The 14,002-nt window shown below is 32.0% G+C and overlaps 1 protein-coding gene across 5 annotated transcripts in view; it reads right to left on the bottom strand.

Moving 5' to 3' along the window:
• The window catches only part of LOC129792598 (glutamate-gated chloride channel), a 51,666-nt gene that overhangs the window by 28,194 nt on the left and 9,470 nt on the right, over nt 1-14,002 (bottom strand). For 4 of the 5 annotated variants that reach the window (XM_055831814.1, XM_055831815.1, XM_055831816.1 and 1 more), the window contains exon 2: nt 5,067-5,450. The gene's annotated coding sequence lies outside the window, so the exon portion shown is untranslated. The remainder of the gene's footprint in view (nt 1-5,066; nt 5,451-14,002) is intronic. The other variant, XM_055831813.1, reaches the window with a different exon arrangement.

Raw genomic sequence — 14,002 nt, 5'->3', positions numbered from 1 at the left:
TTTGAAGGATGACTTAACAAATTTTTTTTTTTCAAAGTTCTTTATTCCCTTTAATTTACCTTCCGTGGGATCATTGTGGTGTTAGGAACATTCTTTTTAGTTTTCATTTACCCCTTTAACCAAAGGGTTGGTTGCTTGAAAATTGCATGTTAATTTGAATATGACATGCAAAGTAAAACCTCGTGTCAGGGTGCACGAATGCGGCGGCATTGATTATATTTCTGGCCAACTAATTAGCATAATAAAACTCAATATACGACTTTGACGCCGTGCAACTTGTTTAACCAACCCGTGGTATAGGCGCCTTGCTCACAGCCTATTTCTCAAGGTTACTCACGAGGGAACAATTTCATTTTTTGACCGCCTTGGCCTCACACAGTTCGTATGTCGCCAACGACTTTTTTTTATTTAAAAATTTGTATCAAAGTTTTTTGTGGCATTGAACTTTTCTCCCCCCAAAATGGCTCAGAAGAGTGCTAAAATGAAAAATATGCGCTCAAGAACACGCAAAGTCACGTTCATTTTCTTTGGTGGAGTCCCCGAAGCTCACAAATATTCTCAATATATAATTTGGAATAGAAAGCTCGCTAGGTATCGTATTTGACTGCGGGTGTACGCATAGTGCTACGGAAGGCATTATAAGATAGTAAAGCAATCAATTTGATTGAAATTCAAATCACATTCAGCTTTTGTGTATCACGTCGCAAAACTTTAAATAAGCTGACATCTATGATAAAAGAAAGTTTTGGAGAATTCGCCTGAAAGAGGTATATTAAGCGTAGGATATGCGACGCTTTGATCAGAGATATATTTAGACAGGTAGGTGCTTACATTAAGAGAATAGTACAATCATTAACAAATAAAGCTTTAGATTAGATGAAGAAAGGATAAATATTATATTTTTTACAACAAAATAATTAGGAGAATGTCCTGCTAACAAGTCAAAATATAATTGCGAAGATTATTAAGGGAATGTAGCACAAAATATCCTTAATTTATTATCCTTTTTCTACAACTCTGACAAGGTTTCTCAAGTACAATCTATTTGTCAATTTCTTGCCATTTCATATCCTGTATTCCGGAGAATATGCTTTCATACTGTTTTTCCCCTTAGTTAGTTCTTCCGTACAACCGTATGTGCTTCACATGAAGTAAACTTTTGCCATCAACTGATGCGTAGACCTCTAAGATAAGCGAATTCAACGTATTCATTTCATCTTCTCTTTCTGTCTCTTATGTATGTACAACATATGCATATGTACACATACATAAATGTACGGTATATACAAAAACAAAGCATTAAAGTGTCTTCCACCCACAATCCGAATTACTTATCTTAGAGAATTTACTGAAACATTACCCCGGGGATTAGTAGACTTATAAACTTATGAAAATTCACGTTCAGGGAAATGCAATTGTGAACTTTGTATGACATTGCTACCAAACCACATGGGTTTTCCGATGATGAGGAATTTTTGTCGACATGTAAGCAAAGTACATAATTGGGGGTAAAAGAGACATGAAGTGTACTTGATCTTAAATGATAGTACTTCAGCTACTTAAGTGTTACAACGTCAATATGCAAACAAAATGCTCCGTTTTGTAAGAAGCTTTTCATCGGCAGGATGTTGCTTGTGACTTTTATAAAATCATTTATAATATTATGGTAAAGTAAGGCGTAAGCTCTGTTAATTTTTTGTTTTATTTAATAATATTGGTTATAATGTAATGAAGAATTAAATCAAATGAGTAAAGCAAAGATTCATTTTCTTGGACAGAAGGATTTTTTAAAAATAAAAATTCAGTCTTATACATAATTCTTCTAGAGCAAACTTAGTTTGAATTTTTTGTTTTTCAAAATTTTGCCACGTACGCTATGTATACCTATGTGTAATGCGTAAAATCCTTTTTTTTTCTGAAAATAGCATTATGTAATTTCCAACCACAAATGCCTTTTGGGTTGCGCCTATTCTTTTTACTTTTTTCTCTTACTATTGATTTAATCAATAATTTTGCTGTGTCACGCACTGTGCCATTCACGTGGAGAAAATGGCCTGATTGATTTGTGTGACATGAATTTACAGCACTTTGCAGAACTCGTGCGAGTTTTCTTCGCCTTAAGAATGCATAAACACATAAAAATTCTCATGGGAATTAGGTATTGAAGATGTCATTCAATACAAAATATTTCTAAGAATTTTATTTTTGTTATATGTATATCTAGTTTAACCCGAACCCTTAATCAAATGTGAGCTTTTATAAATGGATTCCTGAGGTCATGTCTGATGACAGATATGTAGGTCAGAGGTCGAAGTTCAAAAGTTTGTCTATAAATTATGGATTTATTGGCAACTATTGGATATAATATATAACAGATAATTTAGAAGCTTTCAAAGAATGTTTAGCGATAAAAAGCTCTTTTCAATGTTATTTTTCCAAGAAAACTTCGTATTTCAACTTCAAAAATGCATAGATGTTTCTTTTTTTATATTCATAAATATATATAGTAACACACATGCTATATAAATGCTCCACACACCGGAAGAATAAAAAGTAAGTACGGAATTTGAGAACATTTGAGAGTCATTACACTTCTGCAGCATAATCTTGTGTCGCACCGCATTACCATGAATATTTCATTGGATTTCCCGAATGAGGGGGCGCAATATTGTGATAACGATTGTCTCTCGACACAAGGTAATGTTTATTCAAAATTTATCATTGGAAGACGACTTTTATGTGCTTGAGGAATGTCAGACTTTACCCGGGTGATATTTTAGCAATCGAAGACCATAAATATTTTACGATGACAAAAATTTACGCTTAACACTCCCCCTATAATACTTTGATAGGACTCGTTGGGCTGCAATAAAAATACCTAAAAGGAATTTTTTTTTCAAAAGGTTAGAGATACAATTTGCACCTTTTTCTGTAATTTAAAGAAAAAACATTTTTACTCAAGATTAAATTACCGATTCATTCAAATTTATCTTGCTTTTATAGAGCCTCGCCAGGATCTCTGTGCTTCGTGGAAATGAGAGAAATTTCAGATCGTTAAATATTATGGGAAATTTTTTTAATGTTATAATTGGGCATTTTTGTTATAGAAGATTTATAGAATAGGGTTGCTAATAAAATAAAGTTTTAAAAAGGAGTTTATTCGTTGCTATATTGACTTTGACTTTATTCCAGGATAAAATTGAGACTTGCGTATTCTCGATGATAATAATAAAAAAAGAATGAGAGAAGTCGTCAAAGAAATTTCATATTTTATTTTAATGAAGCTTTTACGCGGATATTTCGTCGGTGAGTTTAGACAAAGTATTCGGTTGATGACACCCCTTCAAATTTTTTAAAGCATTTTTTGAATTCCTGTAAGCAGTGTTTTCTTGCAATTTTTACACAATTTTTTGAGCTAATTTTATCCATTTTTTAAAGCTTTCACCCCTGTTCCATTCGCAATTACTCTTGCCGATTTGATGAAATGTCGCGTGGCATACGCCCTGTTTTCAGTTTCATTTACCTCACTGTCCTGTAATTAACTAAAAATAAATTCTTATGTACCAGTACCATGTCATGGTGACTGGAAAATGGACATCCTATTCATTACCACATGGAACTCACTATGTCATGTATAGAATTGTCAATACGGAAACCAAACTTACAGAACCATCCGAGTTCAACCGTAAAAACAAACTCAATTTATGTGATATTTCCACTTGGCATGGTTCAATTTATTTTTTTTATCCAGTATACGTATTACATTGAAAATTGGTATGATAAATTGCAATTTTTTTCGTGGACATACAGAAGATTTATAAACCATCTCAATTAAGAGAATTCAGCGTAACATGCGGGGATGTTCATTACGTTTTGGGCTCATCGATATATCAGGGGAGCTTTTGCACATTTCTCCTATACTAAATAGTTAGGGAGCGGGATCCAAAGTTCTAATTAATGTATTATGGTTATCTATCTATTAATCTCTCACTACTATCAATGCTGTTTCAGCTTGTACATAAATGCATATATGGTACATATCGACGGTTGGGAAAAATAGGGGAATCTGGGGTAAAAAATTTTAATGTTTGAGAGAGAAATTTTCCTGATTCCCGTGAAAATATTTAAGTTTTACCATAAAAACTATCCTATATGAAATTTTCCGGGGTACAACTTTGTCTCAGACGATTTGTTTCTATCTCAACGGAAAAATGCATTTTCAGACCATTTTCCAAACCCTTAAACTTTTGAATTAAAAAAATGCTCTATCCATTATAAAAAAAAGTATTTAGCACAGTGTGGTACAGTAGCTTATATTTTGCAACCCTCGTTATATGCATTGAAGAGACAAAAACACAAGGAAATCATAATTGCATTTTTTTTGGTAGAATATTGCTGGCTTTTCTCAGCTTATTTAAGTGGAAAATGGGAAGTTATTTCGACGATTTCTTTCGATTATGCGTCTTCCAATTATTTCCTCAAATGAAGATTTATCTCATGTAGAAACAAAAAAAACTATTTTATAGTTATTTTAAATGGATTTTATGTGAAACTTTAATACAGAAAATTTGCATAATATCTCTATTTTACCGCAATGTGATATCATCGGCTGCATTTCATCCACAATCCACATTATATCACATCTTTGAGCGATAACACTTTTATGGAATGTTTGTTTAATCTGCATGTGCAAATTACCCCCCCTTATGTGTACATGTATATGTACATAGAATGCCGAGATTCAAAATTGGAACTACATATGTTAGCATTCTTCAGTGTTCTGAATACGATCTGATCGACTTTTGACTTTGGTAGGTATACAAAATGTGACTTCAATAGCCTCAAATAGGTATATTTGCATCCTTTCCTGTTTATTCGAGATCTGGCTAAATAGTGGGTTCAATTGTCTTAAAGAATATGTCGAGGTAATACAATACTTCACTACTACGACCTCACTACCCTTAAACCATGTTTATTAGAGCTTTAAGAAAGCTTAAAACTCTCCCTTCTTTCCACTTCATTTTCAGTGTATGTATGTAATGTCGGGAAAATTGTGAAAAACTTACCTTCCTCTAAGATTTAGCGTTGGTTTCAACTCTTTCACTTTGTATCAAATAGCTCTCCTTGCTCTTGCTTCCAACCGCTGCAGTAAATTCTAAAATTTATCGATTGCACAACGGTTTTGTTGTAGTCATAAATTTTGCAAAAACCTCATTGTTATGAATGTAATTGCAAATTTAACTTTGAATTATTCCTCCGAAGATGGTGTAATTGTTGCTAGATTGGAGTCCACAGCCTTTTAACTGTTGCTCTCAACCTTAATTGGTTAGTTTATAAAATATTCTGGTTATTTCCTTTGTCGTCGGGTGCATATAAATATATATTTTCCGCTGTAGGTTGTTAATGAATCTACCGTGATGTGGGACTGCAGTAGAGCGCGCAAGCTGGATCTGTAAAAAAAGAATATTTCTTATTATTTTACGAATCTTTCTACATAGCAAGGAAGACAAAAAAATTTAATTTTTTATATTCTCTTCATTCAAAATAAAATGGCCGCCATCAGTCATTTTAAAGTATTGTTATCCTAATAGCCAACAGGTTATGTAGTAGAGTACAAAGCAGATTATAATAAAAAAAATGGATCCAATCATCAGGAAAATAAAATCATTTATAACTTCAATCCAATATAGTGCCTATAGCAGACGAGATGATTTTCGCAAATAATGAAATTTCATTCTTCCCTAAACGCCTGGAGAAGGAAGTAAATTGAAATATATAGGTACTACTAGCTGACTGGATTATAGTCATAATTGAGCCGTCACATAACAATGACTTGAACCTTAATTATTTCCTTTAATTAATTTGTGTTGGCGAGTAAAAGATTGCAGAGGGAAGGAAATCCTCCCACAATTAGTAGAAAATTTTGCTGTTTTCTTGCTAAAAGCAATTGTTGAGCATATGTTGATTATGTATTTTTAATTAAATAAATAGAACTTGGTACTATCAACACTTTTGAAACCGTCGTCACAGACATGCTATGACCTAATTTTCACCATGTGAAATTTATATGTATGTACATAAGCCCTTCTTGTGTTCACATATAACTCACAAGGCACAGATTCATTGCTAAAATCTCATTCACACTAATACATATTTGCCTTTTTTCTTAAGTTTGTTTATAGATACTAGTCTATTCACAATTCAGGTGGATAGAGTAAAATTAATGTCTTTATAATGTTACTAATCCGTATTCCTTTTATCCATAATTGACAAGATTAAATGGTTAACATGCTACTATGCTCTTCTCTTTCGTTTAAAATAATTATATATGAACATGAACAGTACATATTATGATCCATTATGATACATAAACCATTTATAATATAAATGTAGGTATACTCTATTTATATACCAATAAGAAGAGGCACTGATGCATTTTCGTATGCGAGGTGATAGTATTACGTTAAATCTCTCCTCGTGCTCTTCCTAAGTCGGAAGTATAGTCTGGTGCACTCTTGATGTGACTAAAGTATATTTTGGAATTTACATAATGTACAACAATAATTAATTTCTAACTGATTATTCGCACAATTATCTCTAAGTTTTAGTGTAAAGGTGAGAAAATTAAGGAATTTCTTCATAATTCCTTTTCCTGAAAGACAGATAATGATAATCACGTAAAATCTACTATTCTATACATATACCTAGTAAAGATAAAATTTCTTTTATTAATTTAATAAAACCAAATCGTATTCCCTATAAAAAGCCCAATTTCTCGTATGTTGTGTGAGAAAATGTCGAGGTCAAAATGAAAATAACTCGAATACTTTTCAAACGTGTCTTTCCTCAACAAGTCATGGTACAAAAAAAAAAGAAGAAAAATAGAAGAAATCTGCAAATAATCACTTTTGACGGGAGATTGAAAAAAGGGTACATAAATTGAGCAAACAAGATTACTTTTCTGAATTGCAATAGTTTATTGGGAGGCTGAGAAACTCTTTTGCGAAACACGGAAGATTAGATTTTTTTTTTGTAGTTTTTCTTTTTCCTAAAAACGTCTAGTCGAGATATTTATTATTTTTGTGCATTTTATATTAGCTCTTCTCGATATTATTATTATTATATTTATAGTCACCACCGAGGTCATTACCATACATCACAGCTACACCTAATATAAATCTGCCAGAGTAAGTGTTGATGCCACTTAGCACAATCACATTGAGTTTTCTTTGGCTCCTTAACGTTTCATTTTAACTTACGTAGTTAGTTGAAGTAGTTACATACTGATTGATGGTCAAGAGAAAGATATTAATCAATTAAATTGTTTTTCAAGGACTTAAAAGAATAGGATATTTATGAGAAAAGTGTGAAGAAAGTTTTCGCTTCGGTTGCGTGTTTTCCACATTTTCCATTCTTCACACTCACATAACCACTTGGTCTAAACTTGAAAACCCAGATGGGAAAATTGCCAGAGCCGAAGAAGATGCGAGCGAAAACTATGTCAATGGGTGCATTTTGTGTATCATGAAAATGGCTCATAATGAGTCTCTCAAAAACATTTCATCCACTGCAACTCATGTCACAAGTTTAATGAAAATAATTAGAAAAAAGATTTTCTTTTGAGGTTTCCTTGCTATCATTTTCTTAAATATTCATTTAATTTTTTCCTTCTTTTTTGGATATGCTCGTGATAAGTTTTCAATTTACTATACTGATAGAATTTGAATATGTACTAAAAGAACATTTTTTTACGTCAACTCAAAATTTTTATATATAATCATAATTATCATCTGCGGATTTTCTCAACACGTTTTCTCTCTTTACGATGTTGTGGTGTTTGGCATAGTAAAATATTATTCAAAAAATTACATGTAACAGTGGATACAAATGATATTCGAGAACATTTTCATAAGAACGGTATTAAATTTTCCCCCATAAATTAATTTTCTCTACAAAACATGGAGCATTTAAATGAGCAAAAACATGAATTTTCATTCTGACCGTCTTGCATGTAAATATGTAGTTTAATTGAAAAACTAGCTTATTTTGTTTTTTCCTTTGAAATTTTCTTATATCAGTTTGTAAAATTTTTCAATAGATTACTACAAACTCCGAACCGATAATAATTGCTCATTTTCATCTATATAACTAAAAATATATCAAGGAAAAGAAAAGTGAAAACAGCGAAGAAAAAGAATGTCTCCCACTCGCAAAAAATAAGAAAAAAGCTATGCTGTTTCACATGTCGAAAATACAAAAGTTATGTGACAAATTCAAGTGTTTTCAATTAATCCCACAAGTCGTATATATGAGAACCTTTAACCATTATAATTTCCTTGAAAATTCTGAAAACTCTCACAACTACATAAAAAGTTTACAAGCACAACTATTGCCGATGAAAAAAACAGATATGCTTTTGTAATAATCTCACAAAGTTTTGCGGTTTTTAGTGGTAACAATATGAGTTTCGGTGGTAGAAGGAAACCGAAGTAATCCCTCACAACTAATTTTCAATATGTTGTCGCAAAGCAGCAGACAGAACCAGGGACAGAACAGTATAGTTTTTGTTGATTAAACTTTTCTCTAGGTTTGTGTAGATGTATCTTCCCAACACATATATAGGTTTGTCTGAATGAAAAACATAGTAAAGAAATTAAATGCTTATAGCTTAAAGAAATGTACGTAAGTTATTTAAGAAACTGCTAAAGGTCGTAAAGCTCTCTCACACCACTAATAACCCGACCAAATTTCAAACTTAGGGAGACCGGGGTAAAAAAAGTCAATTTGCATAAATCCGATTTATAACTTGGGAGAAATTGGCATTTGAAAATTCCAAAATGACTCTTTTTACCCCGGTCTCCCCTAAATATTAAAGAAATATTTTCACCGCAGCATAATAAATATATATTTTTATGTACGTTCGGTATGTTGTGATGTTGGAAGCTTTTGCGCTAAAAGTATTGTGAAAAATTCATTGTGAATTATACCGAATTCAGCGTTAAAAATTGCGCCGAATAACTCACCCGCACCTAATTTAATATGTCATAAAAATTTCACATTAGATAAAAAAAATAGTCCATCACCCTCGTTCACCCCCGAGCGATGAGTTGTCACATCGAATTTCGTGGTTATAATGCTCAAATTAAACGTAATGGAACGAAATCAAATATCGACTAAAGGGAGGAAGGTATTTGTGAGGGTGGGCCATTCATAAATTAATCATACCTATTCATATAAAAATGTTACCAATGCATGTACGTACCTACTTTCTAATTATGTATTAGTACCAATTATTTACTTTATGATTAAAATAACTGGGTTTACCATACTCTTGGGGCTAACATCGTAAAAGACGTGTTATAAATACATGATTTTCAAGAAGTGGATATTCTGATCATCTTCAGCATTAGCTGATATTTTCATATTTGCATTTTCAATGAAAATTCGTTGAATGTTATGACCAAAGAGGAATTTATTTATTTCTTACTACGATTAGTACATATAATTATATATTTATATTTAATTTATATATGTATTTCCCTTATAGTGTTGGAGTTTCTAATTCATGCCAACTGCTCATTCTTCTTTTTACTATGACTCATTCGTTCATACGATTATTCATTCAGATCCACAATAAAGCTCGAGTAATAATTTAATAAAAAAAACTAATTTGTAATTTAACATCCACCCATTTGAGATTTTTTTTCTACGTAGCTTCGTCCCTTTAATGCGTGTGCGACTCGCTTTTTTTCCTACATGCCAAACTGTATAATACTTATTGTTCTATTATGCGAGATTAATATGTTAAATTCAAACTTGCGTTAGGGAGTAGACGGTGTTAGAAAAAAAAGCGCAAATTCTGCGTCATTCTTAACGCCCCATTAAACGTCACATTGCAATGATGTCGTCGTAAAGGCGAGAAAAAAGTCACAAATTTGGTTCTACAAGCGACATATATTGCTCTGATCTATATCTAGTTATAGAATTATGAATCAAAATGACCTGTAGCTATGGAATTATTGGAAAATTGAGGAGAAATTAGAATGAACTGTTTGGGATTGATGCTAAAAGCCTCATATATCTGTTGATATTTTTCAATAATCCACAAATGCATCACAATTGCAATCTGCAAAATGGAAGAAATTGATCGAATACAAATATTATACAGGTGTTGGCGGTCCACATGGGTCAGTAGACCCGAAGACCTTAGGAAGGGATGGGAGAGAAAAAAAAAAACAAATATTATACATAACAATGTTGCTTGTGGAAAATGTAACTTTTCGTGGAGAGGTAAATGTCATAAAGGGAGGTGTAAATTCTCAGAAAACGACTTGAACTACTTACATATTACAGAGTATATACACTGTGCTTTTCAAACTTTGTATTGCTCTGATCACTTAAGGTATAGCAGCAATAATATACACATAACAATAGTTCACTTTACACTCTAATACATTTTTCACACAGGGAACCATTGAAGTGAAAAATATTTCATTGGTTTGAATAGGAAAATGCCATGCTAGGTACCTTCATTTCATTTATCATATTTTATGAAAAATAATAATAATATTTATTCTATATATGTATACTAGAATATACATAATATATTACGTAAAATAACGATAAATGGCCAGTGTATTGTATCATTGAGCTAATTCTTCAATAACATTTCCCTGAATGTAAAGGTGATGGTCCCTCGAGGGGTGCATTTTCAATTTATTGTTCCTCGAGATTGACACAAGGTTCCGAAAATTGGATTCGAAAAAAGGCCAAAAGCGATGAAATTTTAGAAAAAAAAGATTACTTGTGAATTCTTTACCCTCAAACCTCCAAAAACAAAACAAACAAAATTGAATTCCACCCCAAAGCAATAAAAAATGTACATCGTAATGTTTGTAGTGTACAAGGTAAAAAAAACATATCATGATTGATTGCTGCAAAATTACAACTTTTGCCATTTTGGATTTGTGTTTGGTGAAGGAAGGAGCGACATGATGAAAATTCATTGCCCCGCAGACGTTCAATGTTAATCATTTCACTATACCAACAGATGTGTTTGTTTGTAGATAATAGATTTTTCCGAAAATCTGTATGAAAATCATCAATTGATGCAATATTCGATTTTACATGTTTGTTTGCATCGGATGATTGTTATAAAAAAGATCTTTAAATCTCTTTTTGAAGTTTTAAGTGCACTAACAAGTTGTATTGCTTATCCCTCTCATTCATTATGTTGGCTTAATTAACAAAACATAATAGTTGAAAAGAAAAGAGACATTATACAAACGAATGGAAGTACTTAATTATCTCTCAATTATATCTTCAAGTTTATAACTCTGATACCTACCAACAAAAAGGGATGTCAGCCAGATTGAACTATATAGATTGCAATGGGATGCATACTGAAACACATAAACAACATAAAATTGCCAAAACCATTAATTCTACAATCATAGAAAGCTCCTTTCGGAAAATTTGTGTGGTAGTGAGCTTTCGCGAAAAGAGAAGAGCGATGATTTTCAGCAAACACTATACAAAGAGAGAGAACAGATAATTTATACCCTTTTATCCTGCTGTGAACATTTTGCTGCAACTACGCGTTTATTGCCATAAGCAATATGTTTTTTTTCTTCATGGTAGATGCAATTTGTAGATGGCTTATCTATAGGAAGGATAGCACAAAACATTCTTCTTTGCAAAGAAACTGTTGCTATTTCAGGGTATATATGTCATTTTGTTATGTAATTTATTTTAAACGACAGTAAGGGAGTTTTTTGATAAAATTTGTGATTTGATTTTATGCTTTTCCAATGACTCATGAAAGGAAACGTAGATGAGTCTTCACGTGAAATTTTCACGAAAAAAATGTTTTTATGTCATAAATATGCGTGAGAGAAAATTTTGTGGAATTTCACCTCCACATGGTGGCTCATGGAGACCTCAGAAATGTTATAATGTACTTTACAAGAATCAGTCTTGAAAAAAGAAGACTACCCTTCATCTTGTTAAATGTATACAGGCAGAAATGGTAAAAAAAAATCTAGGGCGGAAATTTGATCCCACATACAATTTTAGAGCAAAGTAATATTTCATTCGTTTGTTATTTCGAACTCAACAAAATAAACAATCAACCACAAATTTGTGGTGATATTGGTACATCAATCAACATTGCATGTTTGGGCTTATTCAATTTTAGAGGTCATTTAGTGGAAAACTAAGCGAATATTGCATTTTTGATAAATATACGAATGATATTTAGGGGCTTTAGGGGTGAATATAATATAAATTAGAATCGAAAATCGAGGTATTTTACGAAATAGCTCTTTTACTATATTTTGCACGCTTGGCACATGATCAGACGAAGACGTTTACTAAAAAACCATCAAATTGCTGATTATGGACTCCTCTGGATCTAAACAAAAGAGGCGAGATCGCATGAAAATCTCAACAGATAACGAAAGCTCCTGGAAATGCAACACAGAAAGCTTGTGAAAAAAAGCGAAAAACCTAATTTTCCATTAACAATATTTCTTCTAATGGTTTCTGCAATATTTTGTCGAGGGACTGTACTTCATCAAGTCATTCAAACAACCCTACAAACAACAAAAAACATCTGCACCGACAAAAAGTTTTCTTTATCTTAATATGAGATGAAATTATTTTTTCTTGAATAAAGGGAAGAAGCTTAAAACAAAAGCTTTACAAGACCTGGGAGAAAATAAAAGTTTTTGAATTTAAAATTAAAAAATTCATATATTTTCTTCTTTGTTTCTCCTAAGTAGGGAATCATGGAAAAGGAATAGTGCATGAGAGCTTTCTGCGACACAAGAAAGTTACGCTGTAACAATATGTATATTTTAGACACCATGCCATGGTAATAAAAGAAAACTTCCGCCTGGGAAGCTTAAAAACTTTAATTTTAATAGTATTATTTATTAGATTTAAATTTTAGCATAAAAATTATAATTTTTCTTTCAAAATCATTCCATTTACATCATTCTTTCGTTCTTCATGTCGCTTTTCTCTCAATCAATTTTGAAAGCAAAATGTTTTTCTTTCCATGCCTCACCCACCTCACCATTTAACTCATATTTGCTTAATGGGATATAATGAAAAAAAATTCGCTTCATATAAATGTCGCCTGGGTTCTTATAAATGGCAAACATTTAAGACAGAATTATTTCTCTCTCAGTCAGAACCCCATCCAGCTTTGAGATGGCTGTGAATTGCATAATACCAGCTGCATGTGAATGCAGTATAACGCGGGAGAGAGATGGTTGAAGATATGAATCACCGATGTTTGGAACATTTTCGAGTATTTTATTCGTTGCAAAAAAAAAGATTTATGCCATAATTTTTATTAAAGATGAGAAACAAGATGCTGAAGGCAGAAATTGTGCAATAATAAAATATTTATGACTTATATACATAAGTAGGTATAAAATTCAGTTGGATTCTGAATACTAAATTCCATTTCTTTTCACATCTGTTTTCTCGTGGTCATTTGTATCCGTTGCCCTTACGCGTGTCACTTAATGCCCCCTAATGTTATTCACACCCACTCATGGCACACCAGACGTCGAAAGGGGGTGTATGTAATTTGGAAAAGAAGAAGCACTTGGATTAATGCTATATATGTATGTGCCAAAAGCTCAGGGTAGACTTTAAAATGAATATTATAGCTTACATGAGCTTATTCGACATGCCACGGAAAAGAACTTGGTCATCTTGGCGCCAAATAACCGCACCGTTGCTCAAGATGGAATTTACTACATATTTTACTGAATCAAATAAATTCTTTTACTTTTTCTTCGACGAATTTTCACTTATCATCTGTACTAAATAGTTCTGAATGTTTAAAGAATGTAGTATATTAGAATACTTTGTATTTTACTTTTCTTTACTTTGTAATGTCAAAGTCTTATGTATCCATTTATTATTTTTATTTCTTATATGCATAGATTAATGTAAAAGAATGGCAGAAGTGTATATAATTAAAATT

Source organism: Lutzomyia longipalpis, chromosome 3 (assembly GCF_024334085.1).
Source record: "Lutzomyia longipalpis isolate SR_M1_2022 chromosome 3, ASM2433408v1".
NCBI classification, from domain to species: Eukaryota; Metazoa; Arthropoda; class Insecta; order Diptera; family Psychodidae; genus Lutzomyia; species Lutzomyia longipalpis.
The sequence above is the reverse complement of the archived record's forward strand: the minus strand, read 5'-3'. Positions and strand labels throughout refer to the sequence as shown.